The sequence below is a fragment of the Cyprinus carpio genome, unplaced genomic scaffold (assembly GCF_018340385.1).
Source record: "Cyprinus carpio isolate SPL01 unplaced genomic scaffold, ASM1834038v1 S000006502, whole genome shotgun sequence".
Classification (NCBI taxonomy): domain Eukaryota; kingdom Metazoa; phylum Chordata; class Actinopteri; order Cypriniformes; family Cyprinidae; genus Cyprinus; species Cyprinus carpio.
In genome coordinates this window covers 381338-406284 of record NW_024879170.1, presented here as the reverse complement: position 1 = coordinate 406284, position 24947 = coordinate 381338, and the positions used below count along the sequence as shown (strand labels likewise).

The 24947-nt window shown below is 36.6% G+C and overlaps 1 pseudogene; it reads right to left on the bottom strand.

Annotated features, from left to right (window-relative positions):
• Positions 1 to 1129: 1129 nt before the first annotated feature.
• The window catches only part of LOC122143754, a 116206-nt pseudogene continuing 92388 nt past the window's right edge, over positions 1130 to 24947 (bottom strand).

Here is a 24947-nt window from a genome sequence, read left to right as displayed (position 1 = left end):
GACATCACATTCCCGAGTCAAATGCGCAAAGTCCGAACTACCAATGATGCAAGTCCAAAGTTTGCATACTTTGTTCCCCAGGAACTGTGCATGTTTCTCAATACAAAGTTCCTGGTACAATTGTTCCGGGTAATTTTGGTGGTGAATTCTCAAGTGAAACGGTTTCTAATGCTCTTAGGCAAAAGGCATTTGTCCAGATTGGCTGCATTAACATGCGATCACCGTGATCTGATCAAGCAGATCCGATCATCAGTCAATCAGCACATGACACGTTTACACTTGGCAACATCAAGTGACTTCTCGATCTGGATAACCGATCAGATCCCTCTTTCCCATGCAATATTTAAATGAGTCTTACACAGTCACAAAATACTATCATCAGTGATGCGGTCTACACTGGATGTGGCACGACACGACAAATCCCCGACAGTAAACTGCTGTTTCATTCTGTTTATGAGGTACTGACACAAAGAACAAAGGATTTGCAACAATTGCTTTGTCGTGTCCAGTGTGGAGAGCCTCATGCTGTTGCGACGCAGCTGTCACGTTCAGTGTAGACACGGAGTTAAGTGTAGGAGTCTCACTAGCGCTCCATGGCCTGGTATCCTCCATCTTTCTTCTGACAGTTCTGGAGAGAGGGGGGCGGGGTTTTGTGTGATGTTGACTGGCGAATGCAGACTCGATGGCTGGATTGTGTTTACATTACACTGAGATCTGATCACAATGCATCCTCGACTACCTCTGGACCAGGATGCACTGATCGGATGACAGTCCAATCAGAAGCTCGTTTACATTTGTCTTTTCACTTACACTAGCCAGCAGCCATATCACCCTGCAGCCCAAGACTGGTTTCCCACTGAAGCTAAGCATGGCTGTGCCTGGTCAGTACCTGGATGGGAGACCTCCTGAGAAAACTAGGTTGCTGCTGGAAGAGGTGTTAGTGAGGCCAGCAGAGGATGCTCACCCTGCAGTCTGTGTGGGTCCTAACACCCCAATATAGAGACGGGGACACTATACTGTAAAAAGCCCCGTCCTTTGGATGAGACGTTAAACAGAGGTCCTGACTCTCTGTGGTCATTAAAAAAAAAAATCCCAAGATGTCCTTCAAAAAATAAAAAAATAAAAAAAATAAAAAAATAAGTAGTAGTAACCCTGGTATCCTGGCCTCCTAATAATCCCCATACACTGATTGGCTTCATCACTCGGTCTCCTCTCCACCAATAAGCTGGTGTGTGGTGGGCGTTCTGGTGCAATATGGCTGCTGTCACATCAGGTAGATGATGCGCACTGGTGGTGGTTGAGGAGAAACCCCCTCTTTCATGTAAAAGCACTTTAAGTACCCAGAAAAACACTATATAAATGTAAATTTAAAGCTGACTGAAATGCTGTCTCTCCAGTGTGAGTTCTCATGTGCCTGATAAGGTCTGCTTTTTTATTAAAACCATTACCACACTGTTGGCAAGTTGAAAGGCTTCTCTCCGGTATGAACACTCGTGTGTGTGATAAGGTTTACTTTTTGAGTGAAACCCTTTCCACACCGTTGGCAGGTAAAAGGGTTTTTCTCCAGTGTGACGTCTCATGCGGATTTTAAGGTTTCCTTTTCGGTTTAAACTTTTTCAACACTGGTGACAGGTAAAAGTGTTCTCTCCGGTGTGAGTTCTCGTGTACCTGTTAAGGTTTACTTTTTGAGTGAAACTCTTTCCACACTGTTGGCATGTGTAAGGCTTCTCTCCGGTGTGAGTTCTCATGTACCTGTTAAGGTTTACTTTTTGAGTGAAACTCTTTCCACACTGTTGGCATGTTTAAGGCTTCTCTCCAGTGTGAGATCTCATGTGCCTGATAAGGCTTACTTTTTGAGCGAAACTCTTTCCACACTGTTGGCAGATGAAAGGATTTTCTCCAGTGTGAAGTCTCATGTGGATTTTAAGGTTTCCTTTTCGGTTGAAACTTTTTCCACACTGGCGACAGGTAAAACGGTTCTCTTCAATGTGAACTCTCATGTGTGTGATAAGGCTTACTTTCTGAGCGAAACTCTTTCCACACCGTTGGCAGGTGAAAGGGTTTTCTCCAGTGTGAAGTCTCATGTGGGATTTAAGGTTTCCTTTTCGGTTGAAACTTTTTCCACACTGATGACAGGTAAAAGGGTTCTCTCCGGTGTGAGTTCTCATGTGTGTGACAAGGTTTACTTTTTGAGTGAAACTGTTTCCACACTGTTGGCATGTGTAAGGTTTCTCTCCAGTGTGAGTTCTCATGTGTCTGTTAAGGTTTACTTTTTGAGTGAAACTCTTTCCACACTGTTGGCAGGTGAAAGGGTTTTCTCCAGTGTGAACTCTCATGTGGATTTTAAGGTTTTCATATAGACTGAAACGGTATCCACACTGTTGGCAGGTGTAAGGTTTCTCTCCAGTGTGAGTTCTCATGTGCCTGTTAAGGTTTAATTTTTGAGTGAAACTCTTTCCACACTGTTGGCAGGTGAAAGGGTTTTCTCCAGTGTGAACTCTCATGTGGACTTTAAGGGTTCCACATAGACTGAAACTGTTTCCACACTGTTTGCATGTGTAAGGCTTCTCTCCAGTGTGAGTTCTCATGTGCTGATAAGGCCCCCTTTTAGGTTAAAGCTTTTCTCACACTGTTGACAGGTAAAATTCTTCTTTTCGCAGCTTCTTGTCTTTTCAGCCTGTGAGCAAGTAAACGGTTTTTCTTCAGTTATGAACTTGTGTTGTTTCTCAAGCTTGTATTTCTCATCCGTTTCGTTCAGAGCTTCACTCTCCTCTTTCAGTGTCATCAGACCTAAGGTGAAACAAGAAGAATAAATTGAACACGACCTGCTTTTGGCATCTACTCATGGCTAGATTTCTCTTCTAGTGATATTAGATCAATCGAGTAGTCAGGCCCACGCACGCATATAGGCAGATTTTTTTCTTTTCAGGGCCGCTTATATATAATAACTTAAGTATCGATTTTCAGGATTCTGTCACTTTGGTCAAACTTATTCATAACAGTGTTGTAAAATATTTGAGTAAATGTAATTCGTTACTGTACTCAAGTATCTTTTTGGCTGATTTTTTAGTTTTACTGAGTATCAATAATAATAATAGCAACTTTTTTACTTTCTACTCAGGGCTCCAAACAAAAAAATTGAGTAGGTGCCACATTACTTTTTTAGGTGCCACAGAATAAATGTGTTTTATTTTTTTTATTATTATTATTATTATTATTATTAACATTTAAACATTATAATCATGCTGTCATGTGTTTGTCTAATTTTTTCTTGACTTTATTAGTATTAATCCATCTTGTAGATGACCTGGGAACTAAGTTTCACTTAAAGTGGGAACCAAATGTCTTTTCCAACTTGAAATATACAGTCATGCATTGCTTATTATACAGAATCTGTACCAATATCATGGACCATAAGCATCACTTGGCACTGAGTGTAGTCTGGGCTCCTCCTCAATGAATCCTGTAATGTTGTCATGTAAATGTTGTCATACACCCTTAAAAATAAAGGCGCTTCAAGATGCCATTGAAGAACGTTTTTTGTCTAAATGGTTTCATAGAGAAGTTTTAAAATCTGAAGAACCTTTACATTTCACAAAAGGTTCTTTGTGGTTCTTCGGATTATAAAAAGTTGAGAAAGAGATGGTTCTTTAAAGAACATTTAACTGTAGGGTTTTTTGTGGAACCAAAAATGGTTGTGTGAAGAACCTTTTAAACACCCTTATTTTTAATAGTGCATGTCTTTCACACTTTCAGTCTGTTTTTCATAATTAGTAAAATGCATTTTAATAGAAGTTGAATCATGTAGACAACAGGTTAAGTAAAAATATTAAAATGCAATAAAGCAAAAATATAGCAAAATGCTCCTCTTAATAGTTATTTTTCTAGCTGACTGATGAGCTTATTGACACCGAATGGTTATTCTGAGGTAAATGTAGCCTATATTACGTTACAATGTTTACAATCTTTACACGTTTTCCGCAGTTTGAAACACTGAATGAGCTTTTACATGAGACATTTCAGTAAGTTGTACTGTAGGTTCTCTTATAAAATAGCCTACCTTTTGATGTTAATTTCATGTTCATTATATACTATAGTAGTAAAGAGAAAGATTAAATGGCTTACTTACTGGGGTTAAATTGTGATTTGATATGTGGGGGGCTCTATGGTTTCTGGCTTTTCTATATAAATACAGGGCTCTACATTAAGCTTTGACATGTGCTTGCCCTTCGAACAAGCAAATCAGTCATTCACTTGTCCGAGTAAAAAAAGTTACTTGTCCAGGGGGAAAAAAGGTAAGTTTTTTTTGGCACAAATGTAATTTATTCTGAAGCAATAGTCTCATCAGTGCTCTATCAAGTATTACTTTAATCAGCATATTTGTGATATTTGCGTTAAATTGATTGCGGTTACACTTTTTAACTTTATGAAGGACAATATTTTCCTAAACTGATTAAATGTACATGTCACCATTTACGTCAAATTCTTAAATTTGATCAATGCAATAAGTTAGAATACTAAGACAGTATATGGTTGTTACTATTCAAACAGTATCAACAAACTCCATCTTTCCACTGCAGAGGAAACAAAGAAGCTGCATATAAAGTGTCATTTAGATGTATTTACTCATCATTTACTCTTGACTTGTCTGTTTTCAACTCCGCCCCCAACTGCAAGTGGCTACTCTCGTTGACCACCGTATGTAACCGTGCTTCAAAACGAATGCACTTACTGTCTTTATGAATGGCTTACTGAATCGTTGACTCATTCAAAAATGCTGAATCATTCAGTAACGAAAGAATGTTGTGTGTTATTCGGAGATGTGCAACTGTTCTGCTGTGGCTTTGCTTAGAATTGTTTTCGTTAGCGAAATAATGTCTAAAATGTAAATCAGTTAATATTACTTGTTTATTAAACTGAAGTTGTATAAAATCAATATCACATTTGCAATCAAGCTGAAAGTTGAAAAAAAACATCACTCTTGGTTGTGTGTTGTTGCATATATTATATAGAATATTCATCTTTTTGTTATACCACAGTATGTTTGCTCATGTTTGTTTCTTTGTGTGTGATGTTGCGCTTATAGTTTTGATTTCTCCACGAGTCAGACAGGCTGCACGAGCCTCAACTGACGTGACCTTGATACTGTCAACATATCCGTTATTAGTCACCGTTTACACTGAAAGCAATAAAATCAGAATCATTCTCGCCAAAGTTTCAGTGCTGCCCTAGTTATTGTTTGTAATTAAAATTTTAATCAGGTTACTTGTCTGATCGGGCAAGTAAAATTCTCTTTCACTTGACCCTTCACAAAATCCACTTATCCCAGACAAGTGTTAATGTCGAGTCCTGTAAATATATATGCTATTGTAAATATGATTTATTCTGAAGCAATATTCTTATCAGTTTTCTGTCAGCTGAGGCGTATAAATCTGCATTTTTTTTGTGTGTTTTGCGCAAGTATCATCTTTTATTAGAAAATTAAACTCTGGCAGGTCTAATGAAGTTCTTCCCGCCTGCATGTGGTTGGTGAGTCTGTTCAGTTGTCCAATCAATGGGCAGCGGGAAGAGTATATAATTGACTAGATGGAATCTTGTCTCCAGTCACCGCCTCCCCCCGCCCCTTTTTTTTCCTGCATCATATTTGGTCGCAAACAAAATGTTGGCTAGGTTGTTGCTGGCAGACTAGGGCTGTGCAATTAATCACATGCAATTGTCATGCGCATCTCGTCAGTAAAGCTGGTTCCATGATTAGTAGTTAATCTCAATCACCTGCTTTCAGATGGAGCGGCATTTACTACACAGAGTCGTAATTAGGAAATATTGTGTTCATTATTGCAGGTGATTCAATCTCTCTATGCCTACCTCTACAGGTAGGTGGGAGTCGTTCTCGATGTGCTTATTTAAGGCATTCGCTTGTGTCAGAGGCATCTGTGTGTTTGTTTGTTTTAGTTATATATGTAATTGTTTTATTTAGTGATTGATCGTTATCTCTCCCCGCTACCTGGACCACAAAACCAGTCTTAAAGGCTTAGTTCACCCAAAAAATGAAATTTAGGCTGTGTTTTACTCACCCCCGAGGCATCCTAGGTGTACATAACTTTCTTCTTTCAGACGAATCCAGTCAGAGTTATATAAAAATTGTCCTGGCTATTCCAAGTTCTATCATTGCAGTCAATGGGTGTTGCAGTGCTTCAGTCGAAAATAAGTTAAGGAAAAAGCACCCACCCATATTAAAAAAAAATTAAAAAAAGGTGTCTCACACGGCTCTGAGGGGTGAACAAAGGACTCCTGTAGCGAATCGACGCGTTTTTGTAAAAAAAAAAAAAAAATTATCCATATTCAAAATGTAATAATCACTTTAATTTAGCTTGTGTTAACAGTTGTACACGGAAGCAGCTCCGGGCGGATGACGTATGAGGTCGGTGTTGCACATGCGCCGGTGAGTCTGGTGAAAATCAACGTTTGTTTACAGGAGCAAAGGAAGCAAAGATTATTTACTTTAGCAAAGGAAACCAGTCTCCTCTCGGCTTATATCGAAATACTCTGGCATGCTTCTTTATAAATCTTCGATTTGTATTTCTAATTCGTGACCGTTGTTTTGTATTGATCTCTCCCCTGCTCTTCCGCGTTCATCACTTCTGAGTGGCGCATGCGCAAAGCTGACCTCATACGTAATTCACCTGGAACTGCTTCCATGCACAACAGTGAGCGCAAGCTGGATTCAAGTGATTATTACATTTTAAATATGGTTATTTTTCTTACAAAAACACATTGATTCGCTATAGAAGGCCCCGGAGCCAAGCAAAACATTTTTTTTTTTTAAATGGATGAGCGCTTTTTATTTCACTTCTTTTGGGCTGAAGCACTGCAACACCCGCTGACTGCAATGCTGTTCCAAGCTCTATCCAGGAAAATTTTTTAATATAACGCTGACTGGATTCGTCTGAAAGAAGAACCTAGGATGCCTCGGGGGTGAGTAAAACATTTTTTCATTTTTGGGTGAACTAACCCTTTAAGTCACAGGGCTATATTTGTAGCAATAGCCAAAAATACACTGTACATTGTGAAAATTATTGATTTTTCTTTTATGTCAGAAATCATTAGGATATTAAGTAAAGACCATGTTCCATGAATATATTCTGTAAATTTCCTACTGTAAATATATTTAACGTGAACTAAACTGTGTTGCCTTACATGAAATCCATTTAATAAAGGTCCCGTAGTCGTGTTTAAACATTTGATCACACTTTGAAAAGTGCCTTTAAAACAACTGAGAAGATAGTGATGGATTGTTAGGTTCTTCAAAGCTCATCCTGGAGTTGCCGTCATAGCTACAGGTCTGTTATCTTAAACCTGCTTGGGAGCAGATTATTTCATGTAATCACGATTAGACTGCAACTTGTAAAGCAGAAATCATACTTATAGTCTGTCCGAGCCACTGGTAATATATATATTTTTTTTTTTTACAAGAGTACTACTGAACTAGGGATGTGCATTTTAAGCAAAAGTAATATTCGATAATCGCTGGGTATTATTCGATTAGTAGTCGAAAATCACACCCCTCCCGTGCATGCACCCACGCACGCATAAAACACACACCCATAAAAAGAGAGAGGGAGAGAGACAATTCAGGCTTTCAATCTGTATGATGACAAACTGTATAATTCATTAGAGCAGTGGTTCTCAACCACATTCCTGGAGGACCCCCATCACTGCACATTTTGCATGTCTCCTTTGACACAACCATTTCAAGTCTGTGAATATCTACTAATGAGCAGGTGACCTGAATCAGGTGTGTTTGATTAAGGAGACATGCAAAATGTGCAGTGATGGGGGTCCTCCAGGAATGTGGTTGAGAACCACTGCAGAGAATAGTCTATCCTAACACAAGACAATTGATGGTTGTATGATTGCTGAAACATAAATATAACAACTAAATGACGGCTCTTATTAACATAACAGTCCGTCGATTATCAACTGCTCACAAGGCTGTAGCAGCCTAGGACATTTCTATTTTAAAAATGAGCATGAACATTAAGAGCATTTTTAAAAAAAAATTACAGATTAATTAAGATTAGAACAGATTAATTCAGCCATGATTATTAGGCTTAAAACACATTACATCTGCCCGAGTCCGACCCGAGTCCGTTTCGCTGTCCTCATTAACCAGCTGCTGTTGCAGCCATTATAATAGTTTAGTTTTGGTTTTTAATGTCAAAGTGGTCATATTTCATTTCTATTCTTCATTAATTTAATTCAGAAATATGACTGGAACATTTTATGTGTGTTAAATTCAAGTTTGTTTGGTTTTTTAAATAGCCTACAAAGCGGCTCAGTTTATCCTTCTCAAAAAAATAAAATAAGATTAGCATCATAATATTTTAGGAATAAAGTCAAAATTACGATAATAAAATCACGTTACATTGCGTGAAGTAAAAGTGAATATATTACTGTGGCACCTGTCATTCTTCACATTTAACAAAAAATATATATATATATATATATATATATATATATATATATATATATATGTAAAAAGTATGTGGCACCTGTCATTCTTCACATTTAACACGAAAAACAGCAATAGGCTTACTGATGATTTTTTTAAACTCAAATGGATTTTTTTTTTATTTTTACTTAAACATGCACTCAAATATTTATTCGTTTTTATTTCGTGCTGCAAATATTAAACAGGAAAAAATAATTGATTCACATGCCGCTTGAAAGGAGGCGAATATCTCACTACAAATTAAAGAGCGTAAAAAACATTTATTGTTTGTATTTTATCTTAAAATTGACAGAAGGCTGAGGCTTTTTGTTATAATAAAAAGTAACAAAGCCCAAAGCTTATTGCGATTAAAACGTTACATATTATTTCCAAGCATTTATACCATAATTAAAAGCTTGTGAATAATCACAAGTAGTGTTATCATATCCTAAGTGTCAGATTGGTGATTTATTACCCTGATTTATGGCCTGAGTTATGGAGGGTCCAGTCAGCGTTGATTGACAGGTTGTGATATGTCCAATGTGTACATGGTCAAATTTATGTGTTGATTTATCGCTATATGGCCTGTCTGTCACAGTGGTTGCCATGTCACTGGGTGCTGTCACCCTTGATTGACATGACAGAGGTGTGTGTAAAATCAAAAGATCAAAACAGATCTCAGATTTGACTTGTGTTGCATTTATTACTGGATACAGGTCCTTCTCAAAAAATTAGCATATTGTGAAAAAGTTCATTATTTTCCATAATGTAATGATAAAAATTAAACTTTCATATATTTTAGATTCATTGCACACCAACTGAAATATTTCAGGTCTTTTATTGTTTTAATACTGATGATTTTGGCATACAGCTCATGAAAACCCAAAATTCCTACTCTCAAAAAATTAGCATATCATGAAAAGGTTCTCTAAACGAGCTATTAACCTAATCATCTGAATCAACTAATTAACTCTAAACACCTGCAAAAGATTCCTGAGGCTTTTAAAAACTCCCAGCCTGGTTCATTACTCAAAACCGCAATCACGGGTAAGACTGCTGTCCAGAAGGCCATCATTGACACCCTCAAGCGAGAGGGTAAGACACAGAAAGAAATTTCTGAACGAATAGGCTGTTCCCAGAGTGCTGTATCAAGGCACCTCAGTGGGAAGTCTGTGGGAAGGAAAAAGTGTGGCAAAAAAACGCTGCACAACGAGAAGAGGGGCCGGACCCTGAGGAAGATTGTGGAGAAAGGACCGATTCCAGACCTTGGGGGGACCTGCGGAAGCAGTGGACTGAGTCTGGAGTAGAAACATCCCAGAGCCACCGTGCACAGGCGTGTGCTTTTGAACCAGAAACAGCGGCAGAAGCACCTGACCTGACCTGGGCTACAGAGAAGCAGCACTGGACTGTTGCTCAGTGGTCCAAAGTACTTTTTTCGGATGAAAGCAAATTTTGCATGTAATTCGGAAATCAAGGTGCCAGAGTCTGGAGGAAGACTGGGGAGAAGGAAATGCCAAAATGCCTGAAGTCCAGTGTCAAGTACCCACAGTCAGTGATGGTCTGGGGTGCCATGTCAGCTGCTGGTGTTTGGTCCACTGTGTTTTATCAAGGGCAGGGTCAATGCAGCTAGCTATCAGGAGATTTTGGAGCACTTCATGCTTCCATCTGCTGAAAAGCTTTATGGAGATGAAGATTTCGTTTTTTCAGCACGACCTGGCACCTGCTCACAGTGCCAAAACCACTGGTAAATGGTTTACTGACCATGGTATTACTGTGCTCAATTGGCCTGCCAACTCTCCTGACCTGAACCCCATAGAGAATCTGTGGGATATTGTGAAGAGAAAGTTGAGAGACGCAAGACCCAACACTCTGGATGAGCTTAAGGCCGCTATCGAAGCATCCTGGGCCTCCATAACACCTCAGCAGTGCCACAGGCTGATTGCCTCCATGCCACGCCGCATTGAAGCAGTCATTTCTGCAAAAGGATTCCCGACCAAGTATTGAGTGAACATAACTGAACATAATTATTTGAAGGTTGACTTTTTTTTGTATTAAAAAACACTTTTCTTTTTATTGGTCGGATGAAATATGCTAATTTTTTGAGATAGGAATTTTGGGTTTTCATGAGCTGTATGCCAAAATCATCAGTATTAAAACAATAAAAGACCTGAAATATTTCAGTTGGTGTGCAATGAATCTAAAATATATATAAGTTTAATTTTTATCATTACATTATGGAAAATAATGAACTTTTTCACAATATGCTAATTTTTTGAGAAGGACCTGTATATGATGGTTGTATCTGTAACCAGAGCTGTGGGGGTTTCTGTGGATTTCCTTCCTGAGCAGTTACTCACTTCCAGTCAGGAGGAGGTGTTTGGGTTCTTCCTGGAATAAAATGGCTGAGCAAAAGTGAGTGTATTTACACCTTGACAGGATCAATGTTTGTTTGATCTAAATGGTATATGGTATGTTGGTATGGTATGTTAATACCAGTGTGGCTACCGACTGGTCTACATCTAGCCCTAAGCAAGGAGGTTGTCTGGGCCTCTGGCTTCCGTGTTTGTGTTTTAGGTCAACACCTTTGGTGGATTGGTTTCTAGACACCAGAAACCCAAAGCTTCTCCCCTGTCTGTTTTCCTCCTGTGATGTAGTCTGTGTCCGATATAATGTTTTAGTATGTTTGTTAATGGGAATGTGGTTTGTTTGGGGTTGGAGGATAACCACACACGTGACCATCTCAAACCTCTAAACGGTTCAGTTCTGCTTGATCTATAGGCTCAATATTGATAGCTAAGCCATCACTGTTTTGATTGTTTGCAACAATACTGGAATGCTCTGGCAATACGAATGTACAACATATTTTCCATGTCAATAAAGCACCAGAAAACTGAAACATAGAATTAAAGAGCTCACCAAGAACATTACCCACCACACTTTTTATATGCTTCTGAAAAGGTGTTATGTTTGAGCATGTTCTTTCTACCTCATCTGTATGTGTGTATGCTAACACCTCTGTAGGATCAGTACAACCTAATCTGTAGGTTGAATAGATAAACTTATGAGGAGTCTTAAGTTAAAAATGATTCAACATCCTTGCTCACCGACTCTATCGACCAAATCCACCTCACCTAACAATTTATTCCTGACTGTGAAGGTGTCTAGCTGACAGTGGGTAATAGTATCTTCTACGTGCTTGGGTTAATGGCTTTACAACATCCACCTCATATTATGCGCACAGAATCATGCTTTAGTTCAGTTCATTTTATTTATAAAGCACAATAAAACAATTGTTGACCATGGTGCTGAACAATATTGTTAGAAGAAATCAAAGTACATAACATGATATGACAAGACAAAACAAATGTTAAATAAACCGTGGTTTAAACAACGAATCAACACTTTAGCTAATTCTTTGGGCTCTCTCTCTCTCTCTCTCTCACTCACTCACTCACTCACTCACTCACTCACTCACACACACACACACACACACACACGTTGGATTTCTATGTTTTACGGGACATCAAAGAGACGTAATGGTTTTTTTTATACTGTGTAAATTGTATTTTCAATCACCAAACACCAACCTTACACATAAACCTACCCCTTACAGAAAACTTTGTTCATTTTAAGATTCAAAAATACTTCATTCTGTATGATTTATAAGCTTGTTTCTTCACGGGGACAAAAAAAAATCCACAAGGATTTTGGATATTGCCATCATTGTCCATATAACGTAGGATATACCTGAACCACACACACACACACACATCTGAGTATACTGAATTTAAAGTATGACCAAAATCATATTTGTTGTTTTTATTTTTTGTTGTTAAGAAATGTTTTCATTTTAATCTAATTGCTTAAAACTCGTTAAATAATTACACCTATAATTTTAAACATATTTAAAAAAGTTAAACACATTGTGTGTCACTAAAGCAAGGCACACTGTCTATTGTCTTTTTTTTTTTAAAATAACCTGATGACCAGCATTGTTTCTTTAGATCATTTATGCACCCAAGTGCTTTTCTCACACGAGTAGAAAACTCTTTGGATGTGTTTGTGAAACAAATAATTTTTTACTTCAGAAAACTTTTTAAATGTATGATTGAACTTTTCTCATTCGACAGAACTACTTTTTTCAAATTATTTACCTGGCCCTATAACACTTGGTGTAAATGTTCTTACCTAGAACAGAAAACACAATTTTGTAGGCATCATGTTATTTTTAAATTATTCGCTAAAAGATTAAACACACTAGAATCTGTGATTTTCAAAATGAAAGAAATGTACAAGCTAAGGATGTTTCAACTATTATCATCATTTCCTTTTGACCCTGATAAACTGGTAATGAATTTTCTATGCAAGTGACACGATATACAGTTCTCATACTATGATTGTAAATAGCTGTGCTAAAACATTTATTATTACATGCCAACAGATTGTGTCAAGGATGTGTCACATCTAAGAATCACAATGTTTTGTAAATTACAATTTTCTTACACAACTAGATTTGGCCATATCAAGATTTCGGATGACCGTTCACAATTTGTTTGTTGGACTTTGTATGTTTTTAGGTGAAGACATCTCTTTGTGAGCTGTCATCATATATAAGAATAATAAAAATTCCACAAAGTCCACAAAGCGCGATCACATGAAGCAGCAACACAAAAATGAAGTCTAGCTGTTTTACCCTTAAAACTATTACAACTGAAACAAATCAATTGGTTCCACTGAAAGCTGCACACTCGTTTAAGTTTGAGCATGTTAAAGTTTTCCACACTCTTGTGTAGATTCATTTTATCCATAACCTTTCATGTATTCAAGCGACCAAATCACTAAGAAAGAGAGCATAGCAAGAAAACAAATGTCTAAATTGCATATAGAATTCAGAATACAATTGTTATTTTATTTATTTTATTTTTTAAATGTGGATTTGTGAATGATATTTTTATTACTCAACTAAATTTAGTCATCTTGTTCAGATAGCGGATGGCACAATTCACATTTTGTTTGTTTGGCTGTTTTTGTTTTAAGACTTCTCTGTAAGTTCATGCTAATCCATGCATGGGATAGAGAGCATGATGAGCACACACCTATTCATTTAAGAAAAATTATTAAACATTTGACTGAACTTTTTTTATTATTTTGACAAACCTCCATTGCAAATTATTTCCCCTGATGTGTTTATCCACAGAATCTTTTCCAACACAATGACATTAAACATTAAAGAATGTTATCAGTTCCTATCATCTTCGTTGACTCAAATAAAACAACATCTCTGGTGTACGTGTGCATGTGCTAAACATCTTTGTTTCTCCACTTCTCTCATATATTTAGATGTAATGCAAACACATTTAAGGACTATGGTGTTCCACACTTTTGTTAAGGTTATAGAAAACAAAAATCAAACAATCTTTACATAGGAATTATCTTTGCACAAAACAAAACTGACTAAAAATCATTGAATTACGAAATCCAGAAGTGTGTACGGGATTTGACAAAAGAGTGTTTTAACTATAATGAGCACATGAGACAGAAATCCTTTCTTATGTTCTATTGTGAATGTGTAAATTGTAAACACTATTTTTCCACCAGAGAAAATCTGTTTACATTTTGTTTTTGCATAGTTTTCAGGTGTTGAGTTTTTTCTGATTGTGCTCAAACATGCAGTTCATGTTCATAGTAATTTATGAACAACTACAGCATAAAAATAATTTATCACTACATCTGGTGCTCTCGTTCATATAGCTGATGACGATGTTCACATTGTTGTACTCGTTTGTTTCAACATTTCCGCTTGACATTAAAGAGCAGACCTATGTGTACTCCCCTTCGGTCATAAGCATAAGCATCTACCCTAAGTGTGCTTAGATTTTGGCAGATTTGCTAGAGGGACTATGTCACCTTGTTGTAATGTGATTACGTTTAAGATCCATAAGTTTGCACTACACACCCTGGTTATAGACATACTCTTTTATACAGGAAATATGTTTGCACAACAGAAATATGTGTCAGAATAACACATACCTAATAGTGAAATCCTCTCTTCTAAACTATTGTGAACACTTTTAATGTTGGTTCTGATGTCTGCTCCACCAGCTGTGTATCTTTTTTATTGTTTTTGTACAGTTTTTAGAGACTATTCTCAGAGTTTGGTCAAACATACCTGCGAGTGTTCGCAGGAAAACATGAACAAAATACAATATAAGATGTGACGTACGTTAGAACTTTTTCTGGTCTACCTGTGTCACAAAGACACATAATAGCCCCTAGCTCAACTTGAAAATGAGTCTTGTCTTTTTCTGTTATGACTGTTACACTTAATACACACCCCGTCTATTACATTTAAAGTTAGACATTAAAAGTCAAGGATGCCACAGCCACTATTTCCTTCGTCTGTGTCTCTAAACATCACACCGGTAAATAAATCAGAGATGACATGTAGTTAATTGTTTTAGTCCATTTTAGACGGTCTGCACCAACACACAGACACATGTTTTAGGTATTCATCAGACCAAAAGGTTTGATCCGGGAAACACACACGACTGCAACGGCGTGTGTTGTCATGACGGTCTTCATAATTGATCTACTTTTATAAAAACAACATAGTGTGAAGTTACTGTCTTCAACAGCACGGTCCCAACTGAAACATTGTAGTATGTATTTATTTTTTTCACTAAATATCTAAACATTTATCTGGCTTAAAATATTAGTTGTTACGTGTTTACAAAGTTGTCATGTCTGACGTTTATATTTTTAAGAACATTTGATATAGTTTATCGTTTTTAATTTTATAACATATATTTCACCAAACCTTAAGGCCTGAAAAATAGGTTTAGCATCAGTCCAAATTTCAGCTGAGGCGAGGCGAGATTTCATTACTGAGATAATCTACAGAATCTGAAACTAGCTCACAGTTACATTAGAGTTTTTGCAAATGTTCAAAATGTTCACTATGCAAAAACAAAATGTAAACAGATTTTCTCTGGTGGAAAAATAGTGTTTACAATTTACACATTCACAATAGAACATAAGAAAGGATTTCTGTCTCATGTGCTCATTATAGTTAAAACACTCTTTTGTCAAATCCCGTACACACTTCTGGATTTCGTAATTCAATGATTTTTAGTCAGTTTTGTTTTGTGCAAAGATAATTCCTATGTAAAAGATTGTTTGATTTTTGTTTTCTATAACCTTAACAAAAGTGTGGAACACCATAGTCCTTAAATGTGTTTGCATTACATCTAAATATATGAGAGAAGTGGAGAAACAAAGATGTTTAGCACATGCACACGTACACCAGAGATGTTGTTTTATTTGAGTCAACGAAGATGATGATAGGAACTGATAACATTCTTTAATGTTTATGTGTTGGAAAAGATTCTGTGGATAAACACATCAGGGGAAATAATTTGCAATGGAGGTTTGTCAAAATAATAAAAAAAGTTCAGTCAAATGTTTAATCATTTTTCTTAAATGAATAGGTGTGTGCTCATCATGCTCTCTATCCCATGCATGGATTAGCATGAACTTACAGAGAAGTCTTAAAAACAAAAACAGCCAAACAAACAAAATGTGAATTGTGCCATCCGCTATCTGAACAAGATGACTAAATTTAGTGGAGTAATAAAAATATCATTCACAAATCCACATTTAAAAAATAAAATAAATAAAAATAACAATTGTATTCTGAATTCTATATGCAATTTAGACATTTGTTTTCTTGCTATGCTCTCTTTCTTAGTGATTTGGTCGCTTGAATACACGAAAGGTTATGGATAAAATGAATCTACACAAGAGTGTGGAAAACTTTAACATGCTCAAACTTAAACGAGTCTGCAGCTTTCAGTGGAACCAATTGATTTGTTTCAGTTGTAATAGTTTTAAGGGTAAAACAGCTAGACTTCATTTTTGTGTTGCTGCTTCATGTGATCGCGCTTTGTGGACTTTGTGGAATTTTTATTATTCTTATTATGATGACAGCTCACAAAGAGATGTCTTCACCTAAAAACTTACAAAGTCCAACAAACAAATTGTGAACGGCCATCCAAAATCTTGATATGGCTAAAACTAGTGGTGTAAGAAAATTGTAATTTACAAAACATTGTGATTCTTAGATGTGACACATCCTCGACACAATCTGTTGGCATGTAATAATAAATGTTTTAGCACAGCTATTTACAATCATAGTATGAGAACTGTATATCGTGTCACTTGCATAGAAAATTCATTACCAGTTTATCAGGGTCAAAAGGAAATGATGATAATAGTTGAAACATCCTTAGCTTGTACATTTCTTTCATTTTGAAAATCACAGATTCTAGTGTGTTTAATCTTTTAGCGAATAATTTAAAAATAACATGATGCCTACAAAATAGTGTTTTCTGTTCTAGGTAAGAACATTTACACCAAGTGTTATAGGCCAGGTAAATAATTTGAAAAAAAGTAGTTCTGTCGAATGAGGAAAAGTTCAATCATACATTTAAAAAGTTTTCTGAAGTAAAAAATTATTTGTTTCACAAACACATCCAAAGAGTTTTCTACTCGTGTGAGAAAAGCACTTGGGTGCATAAATGATCTAAAGAAACAATGCTGGTCATCAGGTTATTTAAAAAAAAAAAAGACAATAGACAGTGTGCCTTGCTTTAGTGACACACAATGTGTTTAACCTTTTAAATATGTTTAAAATTATAGGTGTAATTATTTAACGAGTTTAAGCAATTAGATTAAAATGAAAACATTTCTTAACAACAAAAAATAAAAACAACAAATATGATTTTGGTCATACTTTAAATTCAGTATACTCAGATGTGTGTGTGTGTGTGTGTGGTTCAGGTATATCCTACGTTATATGGACAATGATGGCAATATCCAAAATCCTTGTCCTTGTGGATTTTTTTTTGTCCCCGTGAAGAAACAAGCTTATAAATCATACAGAATGAAGTATTTTTGAATCTTAAAATGAACAAAGTTTTCTGTAAGGGGTAGGTTTATGTGTAAGGTTGGTGTTTGGTGATTGAAAATACAATTTACACAGTATAAAAAAAACCATTACGTCTCTTTGATGTCCCGTAAAAGAGAGAGAGAGAGAGAGAGTGTGTGTGTGTGTGTGTGTGAGTGTGAGTGAGTGAGTGAGTGAGTGAGAGAGAGAGAGAGAGCCCAAAGAATTAGCTAAAGTGTTGATTCGTTGTTTAAACCACGGTTTATTTAACATTTGTTTTGTCTTGTCATATCATGTTATGTACTTTGATTTCTTCTAACAATATTGTTCAGCACCATGGTCAACAATTGTTTTATTGTGCTTTATAAATAAAATGAACTGAACTAAAGCATGATTCTGTGCGCATAATATGAGGTGGATGTTGTAAAGCCATTAACCCAAGCACGTAGAAGATACTATTACCCACTGTCAGCTAGACACCTTCACAGTCAGGAATAAATTGTTAGGTGAGGTGGATTTGGTCGATAGAGTCGGTGAGCAAGGATGTTGAATCATTTTTAACTTAAGACTCCTCATAAGTTTATCTATTCAACCTACAGATTAGGTTGTTACTGATCCTACAGAGGTGTTAGCATACACACATACAGATGAGTAGAAAGAACATGCTCAAACATAACACCTTTTCAGAAGCATATAAAAAAGTGTGATGGGTAATGTTCTTGGTGAGCTCTTTAATTCTATGTTTCAGTTTTCTGGTGCTTTATTGACATGGAAAATATGTTGTACATTCGTATTGCCAGAGCATTCCAGTATTGTTGCAAACAATCAAAACAGTGATGGCTTAGCTATCAATATTGAGCCTATAGATCAAGCAGAACTGAACCGTTTAGAGGTTTGAGATGGTCACGTGTCTGGATATCCTCCAACCCCAAACAAACCACATTCCCGTTAACAAACATATTAAAACATTATACCGGACACCGACTACGTCACTGTTGGGAAACAGACAGGGGAGAAGCTTTGGGTTCTAGTGTCTAGACACCAATTTACCAAAGGTGTTGACCTAAAACACAAACACGGAAGCCAGACGCCCAGACAACCTCCTTGCTTAGGGCTAGATGTAGACCAGTCGGTAGCCACACTGGTATTAACATACCATACCAACATACCATATACCATTTAGATCAAACAAACATTGATCCTGTCAAGGTGTAAATACACTCACTTTTGCTCAGCCATTTTATTCCAGTAAGAACCCAAACACCTCCTGACTGGAAGTGAGTAACTGCTCAGGAAGGAAGTCCACAGAAAACCTCCACAGTTCTGGTTACAAATACAACCATCATATATCCAGTAATAAATGCAACACAAGTCAAATCTGAGATCTGTTTTGATCTTTTGATTTTACACACACCTCTGTCATGTCAATCAAGGGTGACAGCACCCAGTGACATGGCAACCACTGTGACAGACAGGCCATATAGCGATAAATCAACACATAAATTTGACCATGTACACATTGGACATATCACAACCTGTCAATCAACGCTGACTGGACCCTCCATAACTCAGGCCATAAATCAGGGTAATAAATCACCAATCTGACACTTAGGATATGATAACACTACTATCACATAACGTTATTTACTTCAGAAAAATCTACATAACAGAGTCAAATTTTATATATATATATATATATATATATATATATATGTATATATATATATATATATATATATATATATATATATATATATATATGGGCATTAAATGTTTATGGTTATCAACCAGTAGAATATTACATTTTATTCTTTCAACAAATAACAAATTTTAATGCGGCTAGCTCGTAATCACGACTTAATACGTGGGAAACAGGAAGTTTATTATTTTGAGTCGTTTGGGACGCGGTGACACAGAAGACCCTCTAACAACATATTGCTTTACAGATCTATTGCGTTTGCCGCACAGAAATGGTTCACGTAATCATGCTGCACGTATCAGTAGTTCTGCTCCGCATGGTTAGCACTCACACTGCATGCGTACGGCACCCTAATTAAACTGAACCGCGCTCTGGCCCACCTCTTCCTACCGAACACGTCACGGAACGATGACATTAGTCAACCGAACCTGGATATGGGGGTCAGACGTGCTCGGCACGGTTCACATCCTTAGAAAATAATCGCACAGCCTAATCGATATTCTGCAATTAAATCAACTAATCGGATATTCAAAAATCGTGACCCATCCCTACACTGAACCACGGACAATATAATTTAAAAGTAATAATAATTTAAACTTTAATTTGCAAAATAGTATTATAATGTTGTGTAGTATATAATAATATAGACACAGCCAGTTTTACTCAATGAGAGATCTATTTGTGAGGGAATAATTACCTTATATTTTTAATGGAGCATCTTATCCATGATGTATGACATGACAAATCTGCTACACAGGCAAAATTAAATGAATTAATTGCTAATTACAACATTGAAAATAACAAAAGGCCTGTAAAAATACTAGAAAATAATGGGAAAAATTGGGAATCATGTAAAAAAAAAAAAAAAATAGTTCACATTTCTTTACCATATTGTAACTTTTTTGTCATTTTAGTAGCTTGACTGTTCTCTTATAAAGGTCTAGAAATTCATCAAGTTTTTCGTCAGGTATGTGATGTTATTTTTTAATTACATGTCATTATGTTGTTGTCTTGATGCCAATCACTGCATTGCTGATCATGATTTTGATATCTTTGTAAACTCACGCAGTCTTGTTTATTCATATTTTCACAATACTATAATTCTGTTCATTATCTATTAGTATGTTTATTCAGACTAAACCTATCTGTTTCTTTTATATTGTTTTTATATTTTATTCTTAAACTATATTAAGTGTCTTATTATATGCATGTACTTTGTGTGCTCCAAAACCAAGGTATATTCCTAGATTGTGCAAGCAATAAAGCTTTTCGATTGTGATAAAAAAAAAAAAAATCCAGGACGCAAAATGAACTTCAAAAAGTTATGAGCAACACAACTAATATGTGTATGTGTACACACACACACACACACACTTTTAAATATACACATATAGTAGTCAACGTTTGAACTGGATCAAAACCATTCAAAGTTGTCCTAAAACCTTCTTTTTAGGATAACTTAGTTCTTAGGACAACTCTGATGAACTTTTTTGATCCACTTCAAATGTTGTGTGTGTGTGTGTGTGTGTGTGTGTGTGTATATATGGGATGCCCTGATACCGGTATCGGGCCCAATACTGAGCTCCTGTACTCGTTAAAATGCCCCGATACCAAACGCCGATACCACACAGCATGTGATAAGTGCCATATTCAGACAAAGAAACACCGACAACAGAACAACAGACAGCAGAATGAAGTTATTAGAGATTAAGGTTGTCTACGTAGGATATCTATGCAATGAATATAATGTTAAACGTTTAGTATTAACGCCTGTATAGCGGATGTGCGCAAGCTGATAAAGCACGCTGAGTGGATTGAGCACGCGGCGGCAGAGATGTGCGAGCTTGTAGAGTGAATATACAGTTCATCACTGGAAAGTTTGTAGTTCGGTCGGACATGTCAAAAACAAGTAAGTTAAACAATGCACAAGTTACTTAACGGTAGAGAGAGAGAGAGAGAGAGAGCACGCTCGAGCACTTCTGTTGTGTGATTGTTGATGTTCACTCACTTAGCACATGCATTTGGATTAAAACTAAATCGTAAAAAAAAGACAATTTATAGGGGCATTCACTATAAACATTTATTTTCAACCTTAGGTATACATGACTTTCTGGCGAAAGTGATTCTAGCAGCCTGTGTGTAATGCGCTAGGCAGTAAGTTACTACTGTCCCTCTCGTTCTGCAACAGTACAAATACATGCACGCGTTGCAAGTGTTTTGCTGGCTTGAGTGTTTCTGCATTATATGAGTGGCTTTGGAATATAAATCGCAGCACGTTTCAGATTTAAAAAAAAAAAAAAAAAAAAAAAAAAAAAAAAACCCGACTTATTTGTTAAAAATATTACCGGAGATTTATAACGAGTGGTTCCCTGCATTATTAAAGCAAAACGTGTCATTACATTACTAAGTCGCTGCAATGGAGCAGCTCTAATGCTATTAAAATACAGATTATGAACAATAGAGCAAAAAAAATTTAAGAAAGTAACAAAATCTTGTAAAATACATTTTAATGGGCATAATTAAGTGTGAAAATAACCAAAGCATATACCCAATATATATATTATTTTTTATATTTTTTCACTAGTGGGTGCAGGACACTATAGTTCATTTATGTAAGTGAGGATAGCAAAATAAAATAAACTGACAAATTATACCCATAAATTCTTCAAACAGTGGGGACCAATTTGGGACCAAAAATTATTCAGACCAAATCTGGGGAAAAAAACTGAAGTTCAGGTTTGCATGAAGCTGGATGACAGCATGCCCAGGAGACTACAGGCTGTTATTGAGGCTAAGGGTGGCCCGACTAAGTATTGATAGTTGTGTAAATACTGTCATACTAACAGCTGTCTGAATAATTTTTGGATGATTGTAATCCATTACATACCTTTCTATCAAAGTTAGCTAACATTATCAAGAAGAATTTGTTCTGACACAGTTTAACTATGAGTTCTTGTCATATTTTTATTGCCATCTTCTAAACTATAGAGAACAATCTGTGATAATGTGAAATGTTAAAGGTGTCTGAATAATTTTTGGTTTGACTGTATTTAATAAATTAAGTTAAACAGCTAACATTATGCTCTTTTGGTTTCTGTACCCAATATTTTAAAAATTTACAAATGCGATAAAAATATTGGTACTCGGTATCGGCAAGTACCAAAAATAAAAGTATCGTATCGGGCGAGTACTGGAAAATATGGTATAGGTGCATGCCATATATATATATATATACACACACACACATATACCATACATATATATGTATGTATATATATATATATATATATATATATGTATATATATATATATATATATATATATATATATATATATATATACAAAAACACACACACACATATATATATATATATATATATATATATATATATATATATATATATATATACACATACACACACACACACACCTAAAGGATTATTATGGAACACCTGTTCAATTTCTCATTAATGCAATTATCTAATCAACCAATCACATGGCAGTTGCTTCAATGCATTTAGGGGTGTGGTCCTGAACAAGACAATCTCCTGAACTCCAAACTGAATGTCAGAATGGGAAAGAAAGGTGATTTAAGCAATTTTGAACGTGGCATGGTTGTTGGTGCCAGACGGGCCGGTCTGAGTATTTCACAATCTGCTCAGTTACTGGGATTTTCACGCACAACAATTTATAGGGTTTACAAAGAATGGTGTAAAAAGAGAAAAACATCCAGTATGCGGCAGTCCTGTGGGCGAAAATGCCTTGTTGATGCTAGAGGTCAGAGGAGAATGGGCCGACTGATTCAAGCTGATAGAAGAGCAACTTTGACTGAAATAACCACTCGTTACAACCGAGGTATGCAGCAAAACATTTGTAAAGCCACAACATGCACAACCTTGAGGCGGATGGGCTACAACAGCAGAAGACCCCACCGGGTACCACTCATCTCCACTACAAATAGGAAAAAAGAGGCTACAATTTGCACGAGCTCACCAAAATTGGACAGTTGAAGACTGGAAAAATGTTGCCTGGTCTGATGAGTCTCGATTTCTGTTGAGACATTCAGATGGTAGAGTCAGAATTTGGCGTAAACAGAATGAGAACATGGATCCATCATGCCTTGTTACCACTGTGCAGGCTGCTGGTGGTGGTGTAATGGTGTGGGGGATGTTTTCTTGGGACACTTTAGGCCCCTTAGTGCCAATTGGGCATCGTTTTAAATGCCACGGCCTACCTGAGCATTGTTTCTGACCATGTCCATCCCTTTATGACCACCATGTACCCATCCTCTGATGGCTACTTCCAGCAGGATAATGCACCATGTCACAAAGCTCGAATCATTTACAATTGGTTTCTTGAACATGACAATGAGTTCACTGTACTAAAATGGCCCCCACAGTCACCAGATCTCAACCCAATAGAGCATCTTTGGGATGTGGTGGAACGGGAGCTTTGTGCCCTGGATGTTAGTGCTGGGCGGTTTGACCAAAAATTTATATCACGGTTTTTTTCTAAATTATGCCGGTTTCCCGGTTTATGACGTTTTTTTTTCTCATGCATAATCAGGTGTACAATGCATTTTCTGCTGGTTGATATTCCAAGACGTGCTTTTAGCCCGACAGCACTTGCATAAAATGGTTGTTTGGTCGACGTCGGATTTGGGGAAACCAAAAACCCTCCAAACAACAGACCAGGCTCCTCTTTTTGGCACAAGTTCTTCTGTGTCATGTTCTACTAGTTCTGCAGCATCCATCTTCCCTGTAACGCCTGTTTCACACATACTCCGTCTGCAGTGGGACGCGTTTGCAGTCCGGTACTGATCCGCGGCTGTTTAGTCCACAAACACAACATTTGTTCATTGTTTTGATTTCATATCATGTAAAAAAAACACATATATATATTTTTCTTCAGCATTGTGAGTCTTTTATCACAGAACAGTAACAATCTTTCATAGTTATAGACATTAGTTTAAACTCAATAAATATAAACAACGCATTATTCATGCATTTTACTTCTAGGTTTGTATAATAAGCTACTCAAGCAAGTGGCAAAACATTTAAACAACAATTAGCCTACTTTTCTTGTTAAAATATTTAAAATTAAAACACCACAGACAGAAACAGTCTCGTGCCTTTTGCATTTAAATCTTTATCACAAGCAATCCAGCGGGTCTTAATGAACTTTGTTTTTCTGCCTCCATAAAAGTGAATATATATATTGTTTTCCTTGTTTATCTAAAAGTGCACTTTTTCTTGTTTAAAACCTAGCCAAAAACCCATGTGTTGCATGTGAAACCGCTTTAATTAGTATACATTTATTGTGAAATGACTGCATTTCCATGTAAATCCATGTTCATTTTAGCCGCGAACAATGCGCTTTCACAAAACGCTGGAATCCGTTAACATGGGTGCGTAAAAAAAATATGCAACGCATATGCACTGCAGACGGAGTATGTGTGAAACAGGCGTTATAACGTAACACTGTGTTTACCGCTGTCGCTGCTTAGAAGTGCAACATTGTAAAGGGTCCGTCTGAAACAGTGTGCCACGGCGCAGCATAACGTTCCAAACGTTGAGTAATTAAATACATCGGTATGGCGGTATATTAAAAATTAATATCGTAACGAAAATATACACCGGTTTTCGGTGTAAACCGGTATACCGCCCAGCACTACTGGATGTGCATCCCACAAATCTCCATCAACTGCAAGATGCTATCCTATCAATATGGGCCAACATTTCTAAAGAATGCTTTCAGCACCTTGTTGAATCAATGCCACGTAGAATTAAGGCAGTTCTGAAGGCGAAAGGGGG